The sequence below is a fragment of the Rhinatrema bivittatum genome, chromosome 7 (assembly GCF_901001135.1).
Source record: "Rhinatrema bivittatum chromosome 7, aRhiBiv1.1, whole genome shotgun sequence".
NCBI classification, from domain to species: Eukaryota; Metazoa; Chordata; class Amphibia; order Gymnophiona; family Rhinatrematidae; genus Rhinatrema; species Rhinatrema bivittatum.
Window position 1 is genome coordinate 107,486,203 of NC_042621.1, and position 25,182 is coordinate 107,511,384.

General features: G+C 45.1%; 1 protein-coding gene and 1 long non-coding RNA gene across 3 annotated transcripts in view; one reads left to right on the forward strand and one right to left on the reverse strand.

Annotated features, from left to right (window-relative positions):
- RFWD3 (ring finger and WD repeat domain 3) overlaps positions 1 to 3,622 on the reverse strand; it is a 173,294-nt gene extending 169,672 nt beyond the window's left edge. For both annotated transcript variants that reach the window (XM_029608897.1, XM_029608898.1), the window contains exon 1: positions 3,241 to 3,622. The gene's annotated coding sequence lies outside the window, so the exon portion shown is untranslated. The remainder of the gene's footprint in view (positions 1 to 3,240) is intronic.
- LOC115095353 overlaps positions 1 to 22,367 on the forward strand; it is a 69,230-nt gene extending 46,863 nt beyond the window's left edge. Inside the window, exons 3-4 of the long non-coding RNA XR_003857748.1 lie at positions 15,464 to 15,876; positions 22,154 to 22,367. This is a non-coding gene — a long non-coding RNA (uncharacterized LOC115095353). The remainder of the gene's footprint in view (positions 1 to 15,463; positions 15,877 to 22,153) is intronic.
- Positions 22,368 to 25,182: the final 2,815 nt, after the last annotated feature.

Consider the following 25,182-nt stretch of genomic DNA (forward strand, 5'->3'; position numbering starts at 1 on the left):
ACACACATCAGCTACACAAATAGCCCCAACGCAACAAATGACTGGTTAAATAGAACCACTACTTTGGCTAATGAATTAAACCCTCTGCAAATGGCTCGCATAAAAGAACCAAAGTTAAATAATCCATGGTATAGTGAACAAATCAAAAGAAATAAAATGAAGCCTTAGAAAGAAAGGAATGGAAAAATAACAAAACTTCTGAGAATTTAACAAAGTACAGAAAACAACTAGCATACTACAAAAAAACAATTTTAGACATAAAAAAAATACTACAGTGCAAAAATAGAAAAATGTTCAAATAACACCAGAATCCTATTTAGCATAGTAAAGAACCTAACAAGTGACAATACAAACAACCACTTAACCCTACAAGAGAACCAATGCAATGAGGTAGCTCAATTCTTGAAAGAAAAAATTGAGAACCTGAGAAAAGAAAAATCTCTATCATTACAAAACAAGAGATTAAAATGCCCACTAGAGACGTTAGTAACTGGTCAGAATTTGAAGAGGTATCACATGTTGAAGTCGAGAAAATGATAAAGCAAATGAACCCTACTACACATGTAATTGACACCATTCCCAGTACAGAACTAAAAAGACTAGCCAACACAATAACCCCAACTTTAACTAAGATCATCAACCTCTCACTAGATGAAGGAGTAATGCCAGATACATTGAAAGGAGCTATAATCAAACCAATAATTAAGAAAAAGAACCTCGACCCACTAAACATCAATAACTATAGACCAGTATCAAACTTACCCCTATTAGCCAAGCTAATTGAAAAAAACAGTACAAAAATAATTGTCAAACCACACTGAAAGTAACATATTTTACCCAACACGGTTTACGCAAACACTTCAGTACTGAAACTCTATTAGCCTTATCAAATAATATCTTAAGAGGTTTTGATACAAGAACACAATATTTCTGGTTCTTTTAGATCTCGCTGCAGCATTTGACACGGTAAACCACAAAATACTACTCACTAATAAAACAATAAAATGGTTTGAGTCATATTTAAACTTCAGAGAGCGGGCATTTTCAACAGCAGGTCCCTCCATCTGGAATGCCCTACCCTCTGACCTCCGACAGGAAACCTTCCTTCTGACCTTTAAAAAGAAACTCAAAACATGGCTGTTCGGCCGAGCCTTTCCGTGCGCCTAGACAATAACTGCATCATTGAACTTTAACACTTTATTTCGTCACGCCTCATATTAATTCACAAAGATGTCATAATCTTCAGAAGTTACCTTAGAGATTGGCTATTCTAGCCACTCTCTCTCTCTGTATAAAGTATTCCTATTATTTGCATACTTTTGTTTTCCCTCCTTCCTTTTCACTATCCCAGTTGCTCGCCCTTGTTATAATGTAACTTTTTGACTCTGCCACTTTCTGCTCCATACTGATATGTTTATTGACTATGTTGTTATTGTTTAAAACTATTGTTCGATGTAAACCGAATTGATTTGATCTGTATCAAGAAATTCGGTATAGAAAAGCCCTAAATAAAATAAATAGATGCTTTCAAGTGCAAATCAAAAATACACTCTCAGACAAAGCCACACTCCTAACAGATGTCCCACAGGGATCAGCCCTGTCAGCTACACGCTAACATTTATCTCCTCCCGATATGTCACCTACTAGCGGGACTTGGAATCATACATTACATATATGCAGATGATATACAGCTACTGCTACCCATTGTAAACACCATTGAGGAAACAATGAAACTTGCCAATAAGTATCTTGAAATAATCTAACAGCTCTTAAATCAGATGGAACTGGTAATAAACATCGACAAAACAGAATTCTTACACCTTGAACGTAAAAACACACACCACATACAACCTACACTCACAAGCAAAAATAATCAAGCCGTTGAGCTAGCAACGAAAGTACAGAATCTAGGAGTAATAATTGACCCTGAGCTAAACATGAAACACCACATCTCATTGAAAGTAAAAGAAGGATACGCGAAACTAATGATCCTGAGAAGACTTAAACCTCTACTAACACTAAACAATTTCCGCACAGTTCTACAGGCAATGATATTCGCAAGCACAGATTACTGTAACTCCCTACTTTTAGGACTACCACAATCTACGATTCGGCCACTGCAAATCTTACAAAACTCAGCTGCCAGAATATTGACTGGCAAAAAAAAGAAAGAATGATCACGTTACAGGAACTCTCGCCGAAATACACTGGCTTCCAATCGAACAAAGAGTACAATATAAGGTTTTATGTATAATTCAAAAACTAATCCATGATGAAAAAGCTGACTGACTTAACACTGCACGTACATGTCCCACAAAGAAACCTGAGATCTGCTAATAAGGCTCTACTTACTGTCCCCTATGTCAAAACAGCACACCTCACACAAGTAAGGGAAAGAGCACTGTCACTGGCTGGCCCTGTGCTATGGAACACCATGCAACTCGAAATAAGGCTACAGAGAAATTTGAAAATATTCAAAACCAATCTGAAAGCCTGGCTCTTTAATCAAGCTTTTTATAAAGATAAAGAAAAGGAGAAAAACAGTTGATGGATAAGGATGCACCATACTAAAAAGTTGTCACTAGTAACCTACAAATGCATATTAATGTTAATTTCAAGCCACCTAATATGTTCCAAACATACAAGCTTAACTTTCACACACAGATTATTGCATTACATTGTTACCCTACTTTGATGGCACATGAAAATATGAGTGGTATGGATTACAAATTAATCATTATCGTGCCTTATAAACCGTTGTGATGGTTAGCTAGCTTAACGAGGATATAGAAAAGTTTTTAAATAAAATATTTCAGGCTTCTGCCGTAGGTTTGCTGTATTCCAAAATATGCAAAAATATAGAAATATATGTACCCATTTTATTAAGGCAATCATAATCCAGAGCCTTTTTGGATTGGGCAATTTATAATTAATAAGTGTACTAAAGTTTTTTTCCCCTCATTTTGTGCTCATAGGAAAAATGCTTAGCACATCTGTCTTTTGAGAAACCTCCAGAGCCCATTCTTAAACTATTAATTCTGTGTTCGTATATCACAGCAATCAAAGCGATATCTGTAAGGGGGGCTGCTGCAGTTCCTGATCTGCTTCAGGTCCATAATGATAGCAATAGTTACGAAGAAGGAACTATCAAGAATAGGTAGATGACCCGTATGCCTTCATTAAAGACAAACATCAAAAACAAAACAGTTACATATTGTCGTTATTTTGTTTTTTTCCTACCAGCTTGAAGAGAAAGTTTGTTAGCACCTCCAGGTTTTCAAATCCTCTAGTTCCGTGATTTTCAACCGGCGTGTCGCGGGCTTCCCGGTCCTCCCGCTGGCCCGGTTGCTTCTCTCCCCCCTTCCTTTCACCCCAGCGCGAAGGCGATCATTCTTCCACTAACGCCGCTCCACCTTCTGATCAGCACATTCAAGCCCCGGGAGGGAGGGAGCAGTGGAAGGTAACGACCCGGAAAAGGAAGTGGAATGCGCGGGAAGAAGAAAGAGCCGGGCTGCGTTCAAATGTAGCGGCAGCATCGGCATGGAGCAAAACAAGGATCCGCCTCCTGAGAGAAGGAGTGGAGCGTATTTGTGTAGTGCTGGAAGGTGGACTTCCCTCGCTGGCTGCTCGCCATTTGTTTTACTCCTATCTAGTGAGATCGGCACGGGCGTTCCATGTACCCGCCCATCCCCCGGCTCGGGCGTTCCACGCACCCGCCCATCCCCCGGCTCGGGCGTTCCACGCACCCGCCCATCCCCCGGCTCCTCTTGGCAGAATCAGAGTGAGCCACGGAGTCGGTGGTGGCATGTCAAAGCCAGCAGTATCCAAACTATGGGCTCTGAAAGTTCAGCAGAGTTTCTGGGGAAAATAAGCTCTTCCTCCCACAACCGTGCGATACTTGCGGGGCGAACATAGAGTCCTGTAGCCTACGCTCGCTGCCGGCCCCATGAGGGGCAGAATGGGATGTGCTCCCACAGACAGGCGCTACACACCCTAGCGCTGCTGGCCATCGTGATAGACTTCACATAGGGTGCGATGGTGAATTAGGACCTGCAGAACCAGTTGAAGAAACCCGAGGCGGTTGCACTCTAGTTGTACGCTGTACATGAGCATAAGTCTCGATTAGAGAAATCATTGCAAAAGGAAAGATTTGAAAATAAAATATTTTTTTTTGTCTATAACGCCAGACGTACGAACAGAACAGTGGTCTCTTGTGAAGATTTGATGATCTTCGGAGAGAGGAAACTCACTCCAAGATGAGATTTGTGCAAGGTTCTCTCAACCTAGCTTGATGGACTCTCTACACTCACTCCAAGATGAGATTTGTGCAGGAGTGAGTTTCCTCACGCGGAAGATCATCAAATCTTCACAAGAGACCACTGTTCTGTTCGTATGTCTTGGGTTGAATGTCAAAATGGCCCCTAACCTCGAGTTACTAGGTGGGTCTCCCATAAGGATACAAATACCTGTCTGGGGAGAGGACATTATGTGTCTGTCTGTGTCTCTACAAATACCTGTCTGGGGAGAGGACATTATGTGTCTGTCTGTGTCTCTCTCTCCCCCCCCTCCCCGTGCTCCAGGAGTTTCTAACCTACTAAAACAGGCCTTTCAGGAGACATCCGAAATGTGCTAGCCCCAGGCTGGTCAGGGAGGTGACTGGTGTGTGTGTGTGAGAGAGAGACTGGTCAAGGAGGTGACTGTGTGAGAGAGAGAATGGTCAAGGAGGTGAGAGTTGCTGGAGAGGGTAAGTAATGGTAGCTTTTTAAGTTTATTTGTTCTTGATTGAATGCCATTTTAGTTATTGGGTATTATGTGATGTCTGCTGTTTGAAATATTTTATTGGTGTTTGGATAATTTTGAATAATTTTAATGAGTTTTTAATTGGATATTATTCTGTTCATCAGCTGTTTTGAAACATTCTGTTTCTTAGTATTTTTTTTTTATTTTTTTTTTCAAATTTTCAAAAATCACAGCAAGTGTAAACTTACAGAAAAAAAATGCAATAAATCTACACTTCAATCATTTACATACGCTGAAACATTATACTGCATCTCATCTATTAGATACATTATTGCATTTCATCATAAGAAACATATACCAGTGGGGACAGAAATTTAAGGAAGTTCAAACACAAAAATCTAACATGCAAGTAATAAGCTTTATGTAGTTAAAGGTACTACTATTTTTTAGTTCCATATTAAGGCTTAACTATGGAGGGAGCTATTACCCTCCTAGCTTTAAGAAAGGATTTTAACTGTTCAGGGTATTGGAAAGCGTATATATCTTTCGCAGACCTAACAACACACTTACATGGGTATTTCAAAACATAAGAAAAGCCCAAGGCTAATACTTGGGGTCTCATTACGAGGAACTCACGTCTCCTAGTTTGGGTAATGGGTGCACAATCAGGAAACACTCGTATAATTGCCCCCCAGAACTGATTCTGAATATTTTTGAAGTACCGTTTTATTATGTCATTAAGATCTTTTTCTACAATAAAAGATACCATTAAAGTAGCAGTTTCATAATATTCCATTGTTGAATCCTCTAGGAATCTAGTTAGATTCCCTTCATTATCATTAGTCTGCAAGAAATTCCTGTTTTTATTCGATGTAGGTATATAATACAATTTATTCACTAGAGGGATTTCTCCCTCTTGAAATTTCAAATTTTCAACGAAATATTTTTTTAACGTTATATACGGAAGTTCACCAACAATTTTGGGAAAGTTAAGGAATCTTAAATTTAAATGTCATTAATAGTTTTCCATATATTCCAACCTCCGTGAAATCGTAGTAATATCTTTTATGATCTTTACATTGCATTCCTGATTTTTCTTTACTTCAACCTCCATCAGTCCCAACTTAGGTTTTATATCTTCTATCTGATTTTCACATGACGATACTTTCTGCTCAACGATTTCCAAATTGTCCTGAAAGTTTCCAATCACATTCACTAACGCCGCCATAATATCCCATATTGCTTCTAAGGTGATTTTTTCTGTCTTAGAGGGCATTTGAAAACGGGGTTTCACTGCAAACTCACCCGTTTTTAACACCGGTGATATTCCGGCCAGGCAAGTTTCCCTCTCCAGTGTTGAAACAGCACCTCTCAAGATTCCATTGTCCTCACTCCGAATCGGGGTAGATACGGGGGGGCACAGCCATATTTTCTGCCCCTGAAGTTCCGGGGGACCTCTGGTTCTTGCTTCGGCGTTTCAGCATCGACCGCCCTCTGACCTCCCTGCGCCGAGCCCAACAACGACACGTCATGTGTCTGCAACTCAGCGGCCTCCGGGCGTGAGGGGGAAAAAGCAATCTCGGGTTTGCGAGGAACAGGGGGGCTGAGAGTCACATCTCCTGGAGAGACCAGCGCTTCCTCGATGGATCCCTCAACGGAGTTCGCTCCCCCAGCTTCAAGGACCTTCACAGACGCGTAAGTTGTAATCAAACGCTGAGCTGCCATAAGCTCTGTATCTGAGGGATAGATACAGAGCTTACCCTTCCTTTTCGCGGGCATCTTAGCAAGAAAAAAAATTCAAACAGTGGAGCTCAGCATATTAGCATCTGCCTACGCCACCATCTTGCCCCCCATGATCATCTTCTTAGTATTTTTTATAATTATTATTTTATATTTCTTGAGGAATCTTTAAGTAGACATGTGCAGACTAAATCTGAATTGGAAACAGAAGCTATATGCAGTGTAACAATGGAAAACCAAAAACATTAACTTTATGATCACTTTATTCTGTGTTTGTGTTCTGCATGTATGACTGAAGTGAGACATTCTGTAAGCTTGTAGTTTCTATAGCAGCCTGTCTTTATTTATTTATTTGTTTTTTTTATATACCGCGGCACGTTGGGAACATCACCTCGGTTTACAGGAAACACAAAGCAGCAACAGGCTTTACAGATAACATAGCATAACAGAAACTAATTAACAGGGAAATGGTATGGGGTTGTACAGAAAAGACATTGGAAGAGAGTTGTTAACATTAGAGAGGATGAGTAGGGGGCTTTAATAAAATACTGGGATTAATACTGCGATTAATGGCAGTGGTAGCAGGGCTTTGCCGGTTAAGGGGGGTGATAGTGGGGAGATATTAATGTGGGTGCTGGTAATAAGTTAGTAGCCAGCAGGGGATTCCTCAAGGGGAAAGCGTACGGATGGGAATATGGGAGGAAGGAAGATCATATTCTGGGGGATTAATTGAAGGCTTTATCAGTAAACACAGGAGGATGACAGCAACAGGAAGATTTAGCATAGTTACAGTGGGGGGATATTTCAGAGGAATGGAGGGTTTTAGGGGGAAAGGTTCAAGGGAGATGTATTGCAGGAGGTAGTTCGGGCATATTTACAGAGGGGTTTTGACATGTGGATATTTACAAGCATAATTACCAAGGAGAATTGACAAGAGGGTGAATTTCAGGAGAGAGCGGAGGTACAAGCACTGGGGGGAGTGAGCATAGACTGCTTAGTTCAGGTGAAGGCTTGTTTAAAAAGCCAGGTCTTGAGGTTCTGTTTGAATTTTTTTGGACACGGTTCCTGGCGAAGGCTGGGGGGGCATCTTGTTCTAGAGTGCAGGTCCAGCGAAGGAGAGGGCCCGTTCTCTGGTGGTCATCAGTGTAATGAGCGTGTGCAGTGTTGCCAGATATTGCGTTCTGGTGGGTCTGTCTGTGGTGCGGAAGCGGAGGTGCTCATTGAACCAGAGCATTTCTTGATTTTGGAGGGATTTGTAGATGAGGATAAGTGACTTGAAAATTATTCGGGATGGGATTGGCAGCCAATGCAGGTGTTTGAGGACAGGGGTAATATGATCATGTTGATGGGCATTGGTGAGGTTGTGGGCGGCAGCATTCTGGAGCATTTGCAGGGGTTGGATAGCATTTTTTGGAAGACCTAGGAGGATGGCATTACAGTAGTCGATTTTGGATAGGACGATGGCTTGCAGAATAGAGCGAAAGTTGTTCAGGTGAAGGAGACGCTTCAGTTTCTTTAGGGTGTGGAGCTTAAAGAAGCCGTCTTTTAGGGTGGCATTTATGAATTTTTTGAGGTCGAGGTGATTATCTAGGGTGACTCCGAGGCTGCAGATGTTTTGGGAGAAGGTGGTGAGTGGGGATGGTGTGTTTGGTAGGAGTGGTATAAGGTTGTTATGTTGGGGCGAGATGAGTAGGAGTTTGGTTTTGGCGGTATTGAGCGCGAGGTGGTTGTTGGAGAGTAGCGAGTTGATGGCATTGAGTGCAGTTTCCCAGGTTTTCAGGGCGTTTGGTAAGGTGTCTGTGATAGGTATGAGGATCTGAACGTCATCCGCTTATATGAAGTGCGGAAGACAAAGGTTGGATAGGAGGCGGCAGAGAGGAAGGAGGTAAATATTGAAGAAGGTTGAAGACAGTGAGGAAACTTGGGGGACACCTTGTGTCAGGTTAATGGGCTTAGATTCACTTTGTCTAATTTTTACTTTGTATTGTCTGTTAGTTAGATAAGACTGAAACCAGCGAAGGGAGGAGCTGGAAATGCCGATTTCATTGAGGCGTTTTCTAAGGATGTGGTGGTTAACAGTGTCAAATGCAGCGGAGATGTCAAGGAGGGCTAGGATGTATGCTTGGCCTTTGTCAAGTGCTTTCAGAATGTGGTCAGCAAGGGAAACGAGAAGGGTTTCAGTGCTGTGGTGTCTGCCGAATCCGTATTGGGAGGGGAAAAGGATGTGATTATCATTAAGGTAGTCTGTGAGTTGCCGATTAATTGTTTTTTCTAGAATTTTGAGATAAAGGGGAGGTTGGAGATGGGGCGGTAGTTGGCAGGATCAGATGGGTCGAGGGAGGGGTTTTTTTAGGATGGGTTTTATTATGGCTTGCTTAAGTTGGTCGGGGACAGTGCCTTGAGATATAGAGCAGTTGATGATGTTGGATAAAGGATGGGAGATTATATTGGGAATAGAGAGGAGCGATTTGGATGGGATAGTATCAGAGGGGTGCGTTGCAGGGTTAATTTTTTTTTAGGATGGATTCTATTTCCATGAGTGTGGTGGTCTCAAATGACTTAAGGACGGGAGAGATGTTGGGTGTTTGGGAGGTGGTGGGTGGGGAAGTGGGGGAGGTGGAGTTTGGTATGGGGAAGTTTGTGTGAGAGGGGGAGTGGGGGAGACGAACCATGATTTTTTCTATTTTAATGTGGAAGAATAGGGCGAGTTCCTCACATCTGGCTTTGTCATCGGTGTCAGGAGGGGGAGTGACGGTGGTTTTGGTTAGGGAGGATACAAAATCAAAGAGGGCACGAGCATTAAATTAATGTTGGTGGATTCTCTGGGCGTAGAAGTCTCTTTTTGTCTTGACAATGGCTTCTCGGTAGGTGTGGAGGTAGGATCGGAATTTTGACTGTAGGGCGTTGTTCTGTTTCCCTAATAGGAGGTGTATTGGTGTTTAGGGCCTGGTTAAATATTTGTAGTGTTGACTTTTCATAAGCTGGTTGTTACTGTTTGAGTATGTTCCATAATACAGGTGTAACTTTGTGCGGATTAGTTTGTGTGCATTATTGCAGATCCTGGTACTATCTTTGGTTCTATATTTCTGTTTCCATTTCTCCAGTTTTGCACTGCATGCAGAGTGTATTTTTTTGGGGTTCCATTCCAGTTTCTGTTTCCATATTTGTAATTTGAGGTCTTTCTGTTCTTGGTGAAGGTTACCTTCTGTGTATGTGATCAAGGTGAGGTATTTTACTAGCATGTAGGCATTTGTATCACTTATTTGTTGTTTTCTGAATTGGATATGCATTGGTTGTAAATTGCTGCCTTTCATGAGTAGGGCTATTGCAACTGGTAGTGTTGCTGTTACTAACATAACACCAGAAATATCTTTTTGTATAGTGAGTTGTACAGGCAATATCCTAGTTCTGCCTGCAACCATTTTGGGGGGGGTCCAGGTTCTTGTGTATTTAGTGTATGTTTACATTTAGCGCTATGATGGGCCTGTGTTCAGTGAGTTCTCACATGCATGACCATCTGTCAGGTGTGTCCCAATAGATAAAAAGTTGAGAACCACTGCTCTAGTTTACGCATCATTCATAAGAAACGAAGCATAAAGACCAAGCAGCTCCACTATATAACGAGCTGTTCCCACACATTATGGGAGACCCACTGAGGCCTACCTGAGCTGCAGCCGAAGGAAGACCGGAAGTTATTTCACAATCAACATCTTTCCGCCCATTGCTCAAATGCACAAACAGAACCGCACTAAAAAGACCACTTTACCAGCGCAAGATATTTCCGGGGTCCAAGCCCGCCACTAGAGTCCCTTTATTGTTAATTCAACCACCATTTCAAGAGGTCTAACTCTGAATTCCCATTTTCAAAACTCCACTCTACCGCCACCTTTACAAGGCCTGCCTTCTAATCCGCCTCACCTCTTTGGCCACAGCTTCCGTCAATTAACAATGAAACACCTTTCCTCACCTTCTGGCACCGCATCTGCTCTGGATTAGTTAAAAGCCTAACGCTGTCGCAATTTTTCCTATCCAATGGATATGCTGCTATTTTTGATTGACTGATCGGAGGAATCCCTTCCTGCATTATAAAGTATACTCGTTTACAGCTTTAAAGTTTTCGTCGAGCTCCCCGCTTACTAATGCTGTCTAGATTTTTTTGAATCTGATGGAGATGGTGTAGGCTGAGACCTTATATCTTGTGTGCCAATATTTTTGGAAGGAAATTTTGTCCACCCACCTAGGATACCTATACCCCTATCCACCTGGGAAGCCTTTTGTTTCCAAACCCTGGAGGGTAAGTGTTTCCCTAGCTAGGGTTGCTAACCTTTCCATAGACCAGGACTGGACACTTGAGGACCGTGGGGTGGGGTGGGGGAATGGAACCCCCTCATTTGCATACATTTTAGATCCTGCCAGTGAACTTCTTAATCAGTGTATCTATGTATCTGCTCAAGCACTGGGAGCTGAGGACTGTGCTGTGCACCACCTCCTCTCCCTATGCTGACCAATCACAGCATGGGAAAGGAGGCAGGGATACAGCACAGCTCTCCCCCCATAGGTTCCGACCTGCCTTTCTCTTCCTCTAACTAGGAGGCTGAGGGGAAAAAGGAGGATTCGCTTGCAAAGCTTTCTCCTAACTTCAGCTTCTTTTCGAATTCCATCCTATGATCCCTTTCATTGGAAACCCCCAGAGAACAATATTAAAAACCTAGCCTTATGCCCAACACCCGTTCTCAACTCCCAGCCTGCATTAGGCCCCATATCTCTTACTTTATGTTGTTAAACCCCAGTACTTTATGTTGTTAACCCCAGTTACTTTTATCCAAGTTCATTCTACCTGTTTATTGTAAGACATCCTCTTGTCATGGTTACTGTTTGGAATGTAAACCGACTTGATTAGTAATTCTGTTACTGGAAAATTGGTATATAAAAATGCTAAATAAATAAATAAATAAATGTAGTGTCCGGTTGGTACTTCTGACTGGACACTGTCCAGAATGCCTGAAAACCTGAATGTTCAGTCCAGAACTGGACAGTTGGCAACACTATTCCTAGTCCCTTACTGAGAGACTCTTGCACAGACTTAGAAAGAATTGACAACTGTGAAATTCAAGCTATATATGCCAAGCTCCTTTATGGAACGTACCAATTTTGCCTTTCAGGAACTTACTGAGTAAAGATTTATTTTGGACAGGCACCCTGAGCCTCCAGTGTATTTATTGGCACTCGCATCCCTCAAGAGTGAAAAATGAACAGCTGCCTCCCCTTGGGCCTTGGAGGATTTAGTCATTCCCCCCCCAACTGGAAAAGAACCCTGTCCCAGGGCCTATTGGACTGTGGGAATGTGGGCAATATGAAAAGTGACATTGGGACCCCCAGGTGCCCTTGTTTAATAAGGCATCCACCAAGTAGGGGTTACATGAAGTATTCTGCATAGTGATTCCATGATCTTTTGCCTGGGTGGTACCACCTAATATGGAATACAGCATCGTGTACTTATAGTTTGGATTATTCTTTCCTATATGCATTAATATCAAAAAGGCTTAATTCAAATAAGAAAATTTGTGATCTTCAATAAAGGGCTAATTTTTAAAGCCCTGTGCGCAGGAGATTCGCCTATTTGCTACTACCCCCTCCCCCCAACACCAGTCCTGAAAAGGAAAGTGCTTCTCTGCAATCCTCACTGTTGCAAGCAGAGACCTCGCTAACTATTGAGCATCACAGGACCTTTGCAGTCTATTACATGCATGGAAATTTGGTTGCTTGCTCGAGAAAGTGAGCCCTTGAACCATGGCACAACCTCAAGGCGCAGCTCCAAAGTACACATTGCAGGAGGTGAGCATATCCAGGCATGGGCTGGTCTTGGAATGTAGCTTGGACTTGGAACGTAGCTCATTCAGCCTCCGCTGAACTTGCACGCACAGAGTGAGATCCAACAACGCAATGTTGACCTCTGGGGTAGCCCTCTGGCCACTCTCAAGCTCTTTCAGATCTGCCGCTTGGGAACAGCTTGTGCGTCAGGACAAACAGAGGTCAAGGACACAAGACATGACATGAAGAAGGCTTAGGTTTGACTCTGAGGACTCTTAGCAACAAGGATAGGACAAGGCACTGAAGACTTGGAACTTGGATAGACACTCATGTTCAGGTTCAAATGAGCTCTGCACTGCAGTACACTCTACACAATCCGTGTAGAGTGCACTGCCCCCGGCTGTTCACGGACCACGCCAGAGGCAGGACAGGCTCTGGACTGAGACTCGGACATGGTCGAAAGCCAGAACATCCCTTGGAACAAGACTTGGAAAGAGGAACATGTTTGGAACGAGGAACATCACTTGAGACAAGGTGATCCGCTAGCTAGACAAGCTGCATGAGACTGGAACTTGGAACTCGAAACTTGGAACTCAAAACTGTGTCAGGAGAGCTGGTCACAAACCACATTGCTGGCATGCCTGGAGGAAGGACAAGAGAGGAGCTGGAAGGCAGGACTTTGAAACGAGGACTGGAACTTCCAGAACTTGACTGAAGACTTGGAAGATGTGATACCAGGAACAAATGACGACTTGACATTAGGAAACGAAGACGCAGGAACTATCAAGAGACCAAGAACATGGAACAAAGATCACAGAGGAGCTCCCATGAAGAACAAGAAGACCTTGAAGAAGCATGGATCACAAGTAGGAACTCCAGGAATGAAGAACAGGAACTTCAGGAGCAAGCAATTCCTTGTAAAGGCAAAGCTGAACTGGCAGAGAAGCCCTTTTATAGGGTTGCAGGCGTGACATCATCAAGGAGGGCTGCGGGGTTTTTCCCGGCATGGGCCCTTTAAATTGAAGGCATTGGTGTGCACGCACCTAGAGAGAATGCCAGGAGAAGAGGTATGTCGGCAGCATTCAGGCTGCGAAGAGAGCAGCATCTGCGACATTCGAGAGCTACAGGAAGCAAGGCGGCAACTGAGTCAACGCTGCATGGAAGCAGTGGCAGGGCAACAAATTGGTCTTTTTTCGGTTCCCTACCCCTCTGCCTAACCTTCCTTCTCTTTCTCCTCTCCTCTCCTCTCCACCCCAACCCCTAACCTCTACTTAGCTACCCCAAATTATTTTACTTCACTACTTACTGCTCCTCCGGAGCAGAAGTATTTTCCATGCGCTGGCCAGCTGCTGGCGTGCACTTCCCCAGGACAGCATTTAATGGTGCTGTACTGCCCTGCCCTCAGCCCCCAAAGCCTGTTCCCTTTTGAGAGGCCCGGCACTTTGGCTTATAACGGGGGTTACACACGTGGCCGGGCACTTCCAAAATCCCCATTGTTTACACGCGTGGCCCTTTTAAAATTGGGCCAACAGCGTGCCATACCCTTAATTTATCTTTAGTAAGAGTAAGCAAATGGGAAATCCCAAATTCAAAGGAACAAAAATTCCTAAATAACGAAAAGACCCTTCTGCCCTTTTCAAGAGAAATTTACCCACCCATTGTTCCTGAAGTGAATTAGGATATGCCAGAGCTTCAGACTTGTCTTTATTTAATTTAAACCTAGAGAATTCCCCAAAAACCTGGAAAAGCTGCAGTAGCTGTGAAAGAGAAGACATCAGATTATAGAAGAAATCTAATAAGTCATCCGCAAAGGCAGGATATTTAAAAATGGTGGAACCCATATTAAATCCCTTAATCACAGCAGAGTTCTGAATGGCTACCAATAGTGGTTTCAAAGTTAAAAGAAATAATGGCAAATTGCGTATCTCTAAGCATGGAAAATGCGGAAGACAGCTCCCCATTAATCATTATGGCTACCACGGGATTGGTATATAACAAACGTATCCCATTGAAAAAAAACCATCTAAACCCATGTACTGGAGCACAGTAAACAAATATTGCCATTTCACTCTATAAAATGCATTTTCCATGTCAAAGCTAACTACTAGAAAAGGCAAGTTACTTGTAGTACTTGTAGTAATTTACGGACATTAGCCGTTACATACCGCCTGCTGCAACATTATCCCCTGAGCCTTTAAAAATAGGCAAAAAAATACATATTCACTGCTACCAGGAGTTTAATCACACACTCACCCCAGATACCTTCACCCTCAGATATACACCAAAAGGTTGCGAAAATATATATACTGCCTGGGATATCTGCTTATAAGCACATAACCAGACATAGATTTGTGAAAACCTGGAAGGCCTACACGGAGTGGAAGGCAAATTATCAAAATACTGTTTCATGATACATACAAGTAACACTTGGTTATAGAGAATCACCACCTTTATTGGTTGTAGCACTTCATTATACATCCCAACGACAAAAAGAATGATGGAGGGGGTGTGGGAATGGAAGGGTAGGGGAGAGGGAGGGATGGGATTGAGTCAAGAAAAAGTAGCTATTGTTATAGGTATTAACATTCTTCATGTACCCTAGAGCCGGCCAAGGTTGGGCCAGTGAAATTTCTGTTGCAAGGTTAAGGTTTACATTTTGATGGGAATGGAATTGTAACTCTGTGATGCAACATGGTCAATTGTATAACGTTTCTTTTTGACATTGATGTACAAAGTTGAATACGCTTGCTGGTACATGCATGTGAAATTTACAATAAAAACACTTTAATTAAATAAAAAAGAAATAGGCAAAAAAATAGATTTTTTTTCCATAGGAAGCCGAGGTAGTGCATTTTCAGGGGATTTGAAGAACTTCTTTCAAGTAGGGTGGTAAACAAATCAGCAGGCATCATCATAGAAATCTGAGGGAAATTAAGAATCCTCAATTTAAGGACCTTAAGGAATTTTCAGTTCTACTTGAAGTAGACAAAAGGTCTTTAATAATGTTAATCTGAACCTCTTGAGCTTTCTCCAAAGAAGCTTCACCTTCGGACACTCTTTTTTTCAAAGAGTTTAAATGAAGCTCTTGAGAATGAAATTGACTATGTAAATCGGAAGTCATACATACCAGAGATGTAACTGATTTATTAACTGATACCATTACTGTCCATAGACTCTCCAGAGTTATTACAAGTGGTTTCAAACCAAGAGCAGAATTGTCCAGACCCTCGAGGGCAACAAATGAAGAAACAGCGGGAACTTTGGAACTTACTTCAGAAAGTCTTCCAGCCAAAGAAAGGTGCACAATCGTGTCCTCTGCTTCAACAGTGCTTCCCCAGACTCCTGCATTGCTCCACTCAAACCCCACAGCTGAGCCTGCTCTGGGCGGGCGGGAAAAATTGGTCCCGGAGGCACAGCAGGACTGGGGAACAATCCTGCTCCTTCCAAAAAAGAATCCAGAAGATTGGCGGCACCATCAGGGAGATGCGGGGTGGAATGGCGGTCAGGGCTGAGTGAAACCTCAGCATCCGATGGGCTAGCATCCCTAACACCCAGCAAAGCCAATAAACTGCCGCCGCCTGCGAGGTAAGTGCCAAGTTCCGGAATGGTAGTCTGACGGAGGGGAGCCATGTGTTCTTCAGGCTTCCCTTCCTAATAGCTACTTTGCGTTGCCCATCGAAAGAAATTAGTGGTCAGGAAAAGATCCGAACAAAAGGGTAAAATGCGACAGGAGGCAACTTCCGGTGAGCTACGGCTTGAGAGCGACCATCTTGGTTCCGAGAACAGGGATTTTACTAGAAGGGCCTGGGGAACTAGTATGGTGGGAGAAAGAGATGGCTGAAAGAGCGTGGGGAGAGATGAGGGATTAAGTGGGGCGAGTGGAAATTTGGGATTGATGGGGAGCGCAGGAACTTTGATTAGGTGAAGGAGGGATTGAAGGAGAAAGCAAGAGGGAGAAAGAAGAATTGGAACTGATGGGAGAAAAGCCTGGGGATGGGCGAGTGGGGGATTTGGATTGGGGTGTGAGGACAAAACACAAGCAGGGATTAGGTGGAACAGCAGGAATGGGGGAATGGAGGGAAATGGTGAACAAGTTATTGTATATTCTTATCATATTCTCCTTTTCAGGTAAAATACATTTGTTATAAATTCAGATTTCTTTATTCCTACTAATTCACAATGTTAATTTTCTAAAGTGAATTGTGTGGGGGGGTGCATGGCTTGTACCTGCCCGAGCTGATGCTGCCCTCAATCGCCACTTCCTTACCCCCACAACCAGCAGCAGGAGTTGCTTATAAGTGAACATCATCTTCTGCTGCCGTCGGATCAATCTCACAGCTTATCGCAAAATCGGTCCCATGGCAACAAGAGTTCATGCTGCATCAATGCGATTGCATATGGGGCATGTCACAAGGAATCTGTGATCTAGCAGGCTGCCACCACAGAACCCATCTTGCAGCAGACGAAGTCGAGAGGAGACACTGCAACCCAGCGGCCGGCAGCAGAGCCCATCCCATTGGTGGCTGAAGACAAATCCCGGCAGGCCACTGCAGGGGGCTGAAAAAGAGAGGACCTGCGACCCAGCAGCATGCAAAGAGAGGGAAGCCTTGAACCTGTGTGAGTGTTATTATTTGTGATAATTGTGGGTGGATCCTTGGGTTGGTGGCAGATGACCATGCCTACGGGGGAAGATCCCGAGAGGGGCCACCGGTCAGGCTCAGAGTTGGGAGACAGACACCCACTAGATCTTTTATTAAACTGTATAGTGAATCACCAGATGTGACAGTAGTGAGCTGGAAGAGCCCGGCTGGGCTGTAGTCCCTCAGACACTGGAACAGCGATCCCAGGATGGCTGAGCTGTAGAGAAACTGAATATAGTGAGTAGGCAAAGTATGCAGAGTTCAGGAACAGAACCTTGATGGTAACACACAATAGTCTCTTGAAGCAGCCCAGGGGCTGGAATGAAATAGGCCCTCGAGGAGCGAGTACCTGGTTCCAGGGAAAGCTCTGAGAAAGAGAGAGATGGTAACTCACTGGTGTTGTAGGCAGCGGTGACTTCCTGGCAGAAGTTGAATTCGGTAGCAGGTCCGGGAACATGGGCCCTCGAGCGAGTACCAGTTCCAGACTGCGACCTGAAAAGCAAGAGAGAGAGCGAGGTCCCTGAGGATCGGGTACCCCTGGTAAAGTCCGAGGAGACAGAGTAGCAAGGTATGCGGAGAGCGAATCCCATCCTCAGCGATACCTGGAGGAAGATAGGTAAACATATGAAACCCTTAACCTTACCTTTGCTAACTCGAATAGCTAGCAAAATGAAAGACCTTAAGTATCTGGTGAGGATGACGTCATCTCGGGGACGCCCCTGAGGTTCGCGCCACAGCTGGTACATGAGTCGGGGCTGCGCGCGCGCTCTTAGGCTTCAGGAGAACATGGCAGAAGGCAGTGTCTAGCCGGTCCGAGGACGCCAGAGGAGAACGGCAAGACGATGCTGCGGCAGCCAAACTTCCATCAACCAAAGAGGAAGTCGCAAAAGAGGTAAGGTGGGCGGAGTGGAGACGTCGGGCAGCGACGGTCGCAACAGTACTCCCCTTCAAAGGGCGATCTCCTCTTCGGGTACCAGGCTTGGGTTTGGAAGGATGCGCGATGTGGAACTGACGAAGCATCTCTTTGTCAAGGATATTGGTCTGAGGCTCCCAAGAGTTTTCTTCAGGGCCGAAACCTTCCCAGGAGAGAAGATATTCAAAAGTATTGCCTCTTTTTCGAACATCCAGAATCTCTTCGATTTTGAACTCTAAGTCGACTTCTGCATTGATGATGACAGGGGGGGTCCTGAGATTTGGAAGAAAATTTGCTGAGTATGAGCGGTTTCAGAAGTGAAACATGGAAAGCGTTATGGATGTTGAGACCAGGTGGTAGCTTCAGATGGTAGGTGACTTTGCCAATACGTTGAAGGACTGTGAATGGTCCCACATAGCGAGGAGCAAACCAAGAGGAGGGTAGTTTAAGTCTGAGGTGCTTGGTTGACAACCAGACCTTGTTCTCCTGGCTTGAAGACTGGAGCTTGCGAATGGTGCGCATCGTAGTACTTCTTAGCACGGTCACTCGCTTTGATTAGCATGTCCTTTGTCTGAACCCACAGATTATGGATATCATCAGCAGTGGATTGAGCTGCTGGGGACATCACTGAGAGCTTCAGTGGAAGTGGCAGTGTTGGGGAACGTCCAAAAACCACTTCAGAAGGTAACAATCCAGTAGATGTTGCTGGATGAGAGTTGATGGCAAATTCAGCCCATGGAAGCAATTCGGCCCAGTTATTCTGTCGGGACGTGACATAAGCTCGAATAAAATGCTTCATTGTTCGATTCATCCGTTCTGTCTGGCCATTCGACTGTGGAAGATAGGCTGAGGTGTACTCTAAAGAGATGTCGACCAACTTGCACAAGGCCCTCCAGAATTGTGCCTTGAATTGGGACCCACGGTCAGATATGATGTGAGAAGGTAGTCCATGGAGGCGGAATATGTGCGTTATGAAGAGCTTTGCAAGCTCCAAGGCTGAAAGTATGCCAGGGAGCGCCACAAAGTGTGCCATCTTGCTAAATCGATCCAATGTCACCCAGATGGTGTTCATTCCTCCGGAAGTGGGTAAATCGACTACAAAGTCAGTAGGGATATGCGACCAGGGCCTTTCCGGAACTGGCAGTGGTTGCAATCTGACCCCACGGTTGTCCAGAAGCAGGTTTGTTCTTGGCACAATTGGTGCAGGATGCCACGTAGGAATAGATATCCTTTTTGATAGTAGGCCACCAATACAGCTTCTGTATCTTGAGCAGGGTACGGCGTTGGCCAGGATGGCCAGCCAGCTTGGAATCATGCGCCCAAAAGAGCACTTTCTTCTTAAGTCTTTTAGGAACGATAGTTTTACCAGCGAGTACAGACTGGTGGATGCCAAGAGGATCTTCTTCGGGTCAATTATGTGCTGAGGCTCATCAGGCACATCTTCCGAATGAAAAGAGCATGACAAAGTATCTGCTCTGGTGTTTCTATCTCCCGGGGGGAACTTCAGCACAAAATCGAAACGATTAAAAAATAAGGACCATCTGGCCTGTCTGTAATTCAGATGTTGTGCGTGGCGGAGATACTCTAGATTTTTATGATCCGTGAATACGGTTATTTGATGTTGAGCGCCTTCGAGCCAAGGCCACCATTCTTCGAATGCAAACTTGATTGCCAAGAGCTCTTTATCACCGATCCCATAGTTTTTCTCGGCTGGAGAAAATCTTCGTGAGAAGAAGGAACAGAGACGTAAGGCTTTCGAGTCTCCTGTTTGGCTCAACACAGCCCCTACACCCACATCTGAAGCATCAACTTCGACGATAAAGGGCTTGTTGGGGGTCTGGATGCCGCAAGCACGGTTCTGTGGAGAAGGCAGTCTTCAATTTCTCGAATGCGGAAATGGCCTCCGCTGACCATTTTGAAGCGTTGGCACCCTTGCGAGTCATCGCAGTCAAGGGTACGGTTAAAGAAGAATAGTTCTTTATACAGCTTCGATAATAGGTGGTGAACCCCAGGAATCTCCTTAAAGCCTTCAGGCTGGTAGGTTGGGACCATTCTTGATACTTTCAAGTTTGTGAGGGTCCATTTGGAAGCCTTCTTTCGACACTATGTAGCCTAGAAAAGGCACTGAGTCTTTGTGAAATTCACACTTAGAGAGTTTGGCGTACAGCCGGTGTTCGCGAAGACGGTGGAGTACTTGCTTGACATCTGCAATGTGGGTGTCCAAATCCTGGGAGAAGATTAATATGTCATTCAGGTAGACCACAACATTCTTGTACAGCAGATCCCGCAAGATGTCATTCATCATATTTTGGAAAATGGCGGGTGCATTGCACAACCCGAACGGCATTACTAGATACTCGAAGTGGCCGTCCCGCGTGTTGAAGGCCGTTTTCCATTCATCGCCATTCCGAATGCGAATGAGGTTGTAGGCCCCCTTCAGGTCAAGCTTTGAAAATATCTTGGCCTCTTGCAGCCGGTCAAACAGCTCCGAGATTAACGGCAAGGGGTAATTGTCTTTGATCGTGATTTCGTTTAGACCTCGGTAATCGATATATGGACGTGTCACCTAGATAGGATTTTAGACAGTGCTGGGGAGGAGCCGGCTGTCGTGGTACATGTGGGTACCAACGACATAGGAAAATGTCCAGGTGGGCACTCACCTCAGCACCAGTGATCATCAAACGGTATGGTTTCATGTCACACAAAGGATATGGAGAAGAAGCATGAAGACCCAAGTTTTGCAGTTCAAAAACACGGACTTTGGTGAAATGGGGAAGTACTTTAGTAAATAGGTCCCTTATTCTTTGTCTCGAGATGCAACATTTTACAGTAATTCAAATGACACCATAATCCCAGAACTCAGGCTAGAATCTTAAAGTATTTAACCAATTCCTTGTAGCTCCCTGCCTCCCCCTTTGTACATACACTTGAAATGCAATGGAGACTCTGAGTTACTGCTTTCTCCCAAGTATTAATAGAAGTGTTCACCAGATTTGCCAGCACTGATCACTGACTACCTGACTCGTTGCTTCTTCTAGTCACCTTGCTGCTCTCCTCCATTGCAGATAATTTCTCAGAACGTTAAAACCTGTACATACAGGCATGGGAGAAGGGGCATATGCAGTGGTAGGGCAGTTATTGGCTGATTTATGTTTGCCAACTGTAGCTGCCTGTGTAATAACTAAAGGGGAGAAATCTACACAGCAATTGAGAGTTGGTTTACATGGACTATATTTATCTGCTGGTGAAACAGCTGCAGGAGAGCAGTCTAGACAAAAATAGTCAGTTGATTCAGGTGGGGTAGATGTAGCTGCATGTGGAACAGTTGTAGGAAAGGAATCTACAAAGTGATTATCAACTGGGACAAGTGAGGCAGATGTAATAGCCCTGGGAATGCCTGACAAAGGATTGAGATATGTAATGGAGTGGGCAGATGACGGAGATAACGCAGATGATATTGACCACATAAGAGATGCAAAAGTAAGACAATTGAGAGGGTGCTGTGCCAATAGCTGGAACCGGTCATCCAGATAGATGACGTAAGCTGGGCATATGAGACAGGAGTGGCATTAACACTGGATGCTGTCTCTGGTGGAGATATTTGGAGGGAGAAGAGTGAAGGGATATTGAGATGAGCAAAGGAGGTAATATGATTTGTAGGATGGGATAAGGCTAGTTGAGTCAGTCTACAAAAAAACAAATGGAAAGTTATTGCAGTGTAGTGAACTCTGAAAATACTGAGTAGTTCAGGAAGGACATTTGAATCCTACAGTAATTGATGTGAATCTGCTCGCGGGATGCGGGCAGACTCACTACCTTCAGCTTCTTCGAAACGCGGCCAGCCAGGCTGCTGCCGCCGCCGCCCCCGTCGCCGTCCTGCGGCAGGCCTAACCGCATTCTTTCTGGCTCCCCCGCGGTCCTAGTGCCACCGGCGGAGATCCTCGCGGCGCGAAGCCGTTCTTGCAGCCTGCCTTTCTTGCTCCTTTGCGGCGGAGCTCCCTCGTTGTGCCGGGAGCCAGCAGCACCATCACAGTAAGTACCAAAGGCGCAAAGGAATAACTCGCCATCTAATTTTAGACTCTTCTATCAAGTCCGCACTTTAAAACTCATAATACTTCTTTTGTCATAGCATTCATCGCAAGCGCAATTTGACTACTCCGCTAGCAGCTGTCAGCTAAAGTAGAAGTTTGATGGCGAAACTGGCAGCATAGCACTTCATAAGTATGTGTCACAACCTTTCAGCATTAGCTTCTTTCCAGTAAATTGTGTTCGCAATACTTAAGAACTCTTTGATTTTTTTCTCGCACAGACCAATCAGTTCACAACCAAGTCAGCATCTATTCTCGCCGAATCACCCTGAAGAAGGAGCCGCAGAGCTCCGAAACATTCGCGATGTCGGCTTGATTTACAGAAGGATAGTGGACATTTACAGATAAGTGCGAGTTCTATGACGAAAGCTTTCACAAGAATCGTTCATAAACAATAAGTAACCTAATGATTAAAAAACCCATAAGACTATTGGGTTTATCTTCACGATAGCCACACAATTCACAGTGGCTACGTATGAAGGTTACTTATCATTCAAGAAGTTTCTTTTAGTAGCAAGTCTAGATTTTTTTGATTTAGAAACAATATCCAAGCATCTGAGCTGCAAGGAAGATGGGGCAATGAAGAAGCACTATGGGCCGACCTAAAAAAAGATGATGGGGCATCCATTTATATTGGAGTGGTTTACAGGCCTCCAAATGAAAAGGAAGAGCATGACAGAGATCTGGTTGAAGACATCCGAAAGATGGGAAAGAAGGGAGAAGTGGTGATCGTTGGAGACTTTAATCTGCCGGATGTAGACTGGAGTATCCCTTCTGCAGAATCTAACAACAGTAGAGAAATAGTGGATGCCCTGCAAGGGGCTTTGTTTAAACAAATGGTAATGAAACCCACGAGAGAGGGAGCTATACTCGATTTAGTGCTCACTAATGGAGATAATGTCTCTGATGTCCAGGTGGGCACTCACCTCAGCACCAGTGATCATCAAACGGTATGGTTTCATGTCAACTCAAAGGATATGGAGAAGAAGCATGAAGACCGAGTTTTGCAGTTCAAAAGCACGGACTTTGGTGAAATGGGGAAGTACTTTAGTAAATAGGTCCCTTATTCTTTTCCCAAGATGCAACATTTTAACAGTAATCCAAATTGATATCATAATCCCAGAACTCAGGCTAGAATATTAAAGTATTTAACCAATTCCTTGTAGCTCCCTGCCTCCCCCTTTGTACATACACTTGAAATGCAATGGAGACTCTGAGTTACTGCTTTCTCCCGAGTATTAATAGAAGTGTTCACTAGATTTGCCAGCACTGATCACTGACTACCTGACTCATTGCTTCTTCTAGTCACCTTGCTGCTCTCCTCCATTGCAGATAATTTCTCAGAACGTTAAAACCTGTACATACAGGCAAGGGAGAAGGAGCATATGCAGTGGTAGGGCAGTTATTGGCTGATTTATGTTTGCCAACTGTAGCTGCCTGTGTAATAACTAAAGAGGAGAAATCTACACAGCAATTGAGAGTTGGTTTACATGGACTATATTTATCTGCTGGTGAAACAGCTGCAGGAGAGCAGTCTAAACAAAAATAGTCAGTTGATTCAGGTGGGGTAGATGTAGCTGCATGTGGAACAGTTGTAGGAAAGGAATCTACAAAGTGATTATCAACTGAGGCAAGTGAGGCAGATGTAATAGCCCTGGGAATGCCTGACAAAGGATTGAGATATGTAATGGAGTGGGCAGATGACGGAGATAAGGCAGATGATATTGACCACATAAGAGATGCAAAAGTAAGACAATTGATAGGGTGCTGTGCCAATAGCTGGAACCGGTCATCCAGATAGATGACGTAAGCTGGGCATATGAGACAGGAGTGGCATTAACACTGGATGCTGTCTCTGGTGGAGATATTTGGAGGGAGAAGAGGGAAGGGATATTGAGATGAGGAAAGGAGGTAATATGATTTTGTTGCGATTCCGGGCCGCCCCCGGAATCGCCACCCCCACCTGGTCGCGCTTCCGCTCGGGCCCCGTGTCTCCCCGGGCCTCCGTGTATCTCTTCCTCCGCAGGCCCGGCGTCTCCCCACCTCGCCCGGGCCTGCAGCGCCTTCAGTTCCTGCTCCTTCGCTTCGCCGGAGCAGCCGGCGCCTCGCGGTGCTAAGCCGCGCGTCTAGGGCTAGTATTTAAAGGGGCCAGCGCGGGAAAACCTCAGGGACGCCCCCTGTGACGTCAGACGCTGCAGGGTACTTAAGCCCTGCAGCTGGACCAGGACATCGCCTTGCAACGAGGTTCCCAGGTTCGTCCTGCTCCCAGTTGCTGAGTTCCTGCTCGTCGCTTGATCTTCTGGTTTTCGACTTCGCTTTGGCTTGTGGTTCTTCCTGGCTCCTGACTTCTGTTTGGCTTCGGTGGTCTTCTGGCTCTCGACCCGGTTCGGCTTACGGTACTTCTCTGGCTCTTGACTCGGACTGGCTGACGACGATCCCCTGGCTTGGACTCGGACTGGCTGACGGCGATTCTCCGGCACCCGACCCTGGCCTGGTGAGCAACGACTCCGTCTGCAGAGATCTCCTAAGTCCCAGCGGCCGGGTTCCTACGGGCTCCTCCCGGGGGGACACCGGCTTCCAGGGTGAATCGCCTAAGTCCCAGCGGCCGGACCCTTACGAGCTCCTCTCGGGGGGGTACCGGCTTCCAGGGTGAAGATCCTCTTCCACCAGGCCAGCCTCTTCTCCTGGCCCTTGGTCGCATAGGGCCCTTCGTGTCTTCCTCTCAGCTGTCCGCGAGCCTGTCTCCGCCGCCTACCGGTTGGAACCGGTGTCACAACCTCTCGCAGGTATCCCATCTCCTGGTTCCAATCGGCCCAAGGGTCCACGAAGCTTACAGATTTGTAGGATGGGATAAGGCTAGTTGAGTCAGTCTACAAAAAAACAAACAAAGTTATTGCAGTGTAGTGAACTCTGAAAATACTGATTAGTTCAGGAAGGACATTTGAATCCTACAGTAATTGTTGTGAATCTGCCCGCGGGATGCGGGCAGACTCCCTACCTTCAGCTTCTTCGAAACGCGGCCAGCCAGGCCGCTGCCGCCCCCATCGCCGTCCTGCGGCAGGCCTAACCGAGTTCTTTCTGGCTCCCCTGCGGTCCTAGTGCCACCGGCGGAGATCCTCGCGGCGCGAAGCCGTTCCTGCAGCCTGCCTTTCTTGCTCCTTTGCGGCGGGGCTCCCTCGTTGTGCCGGGAGCCAGCAGCACCGTCACAGTAAGTACCAAAGGCGCAAAGGAATCACTCGCCATCTAATTT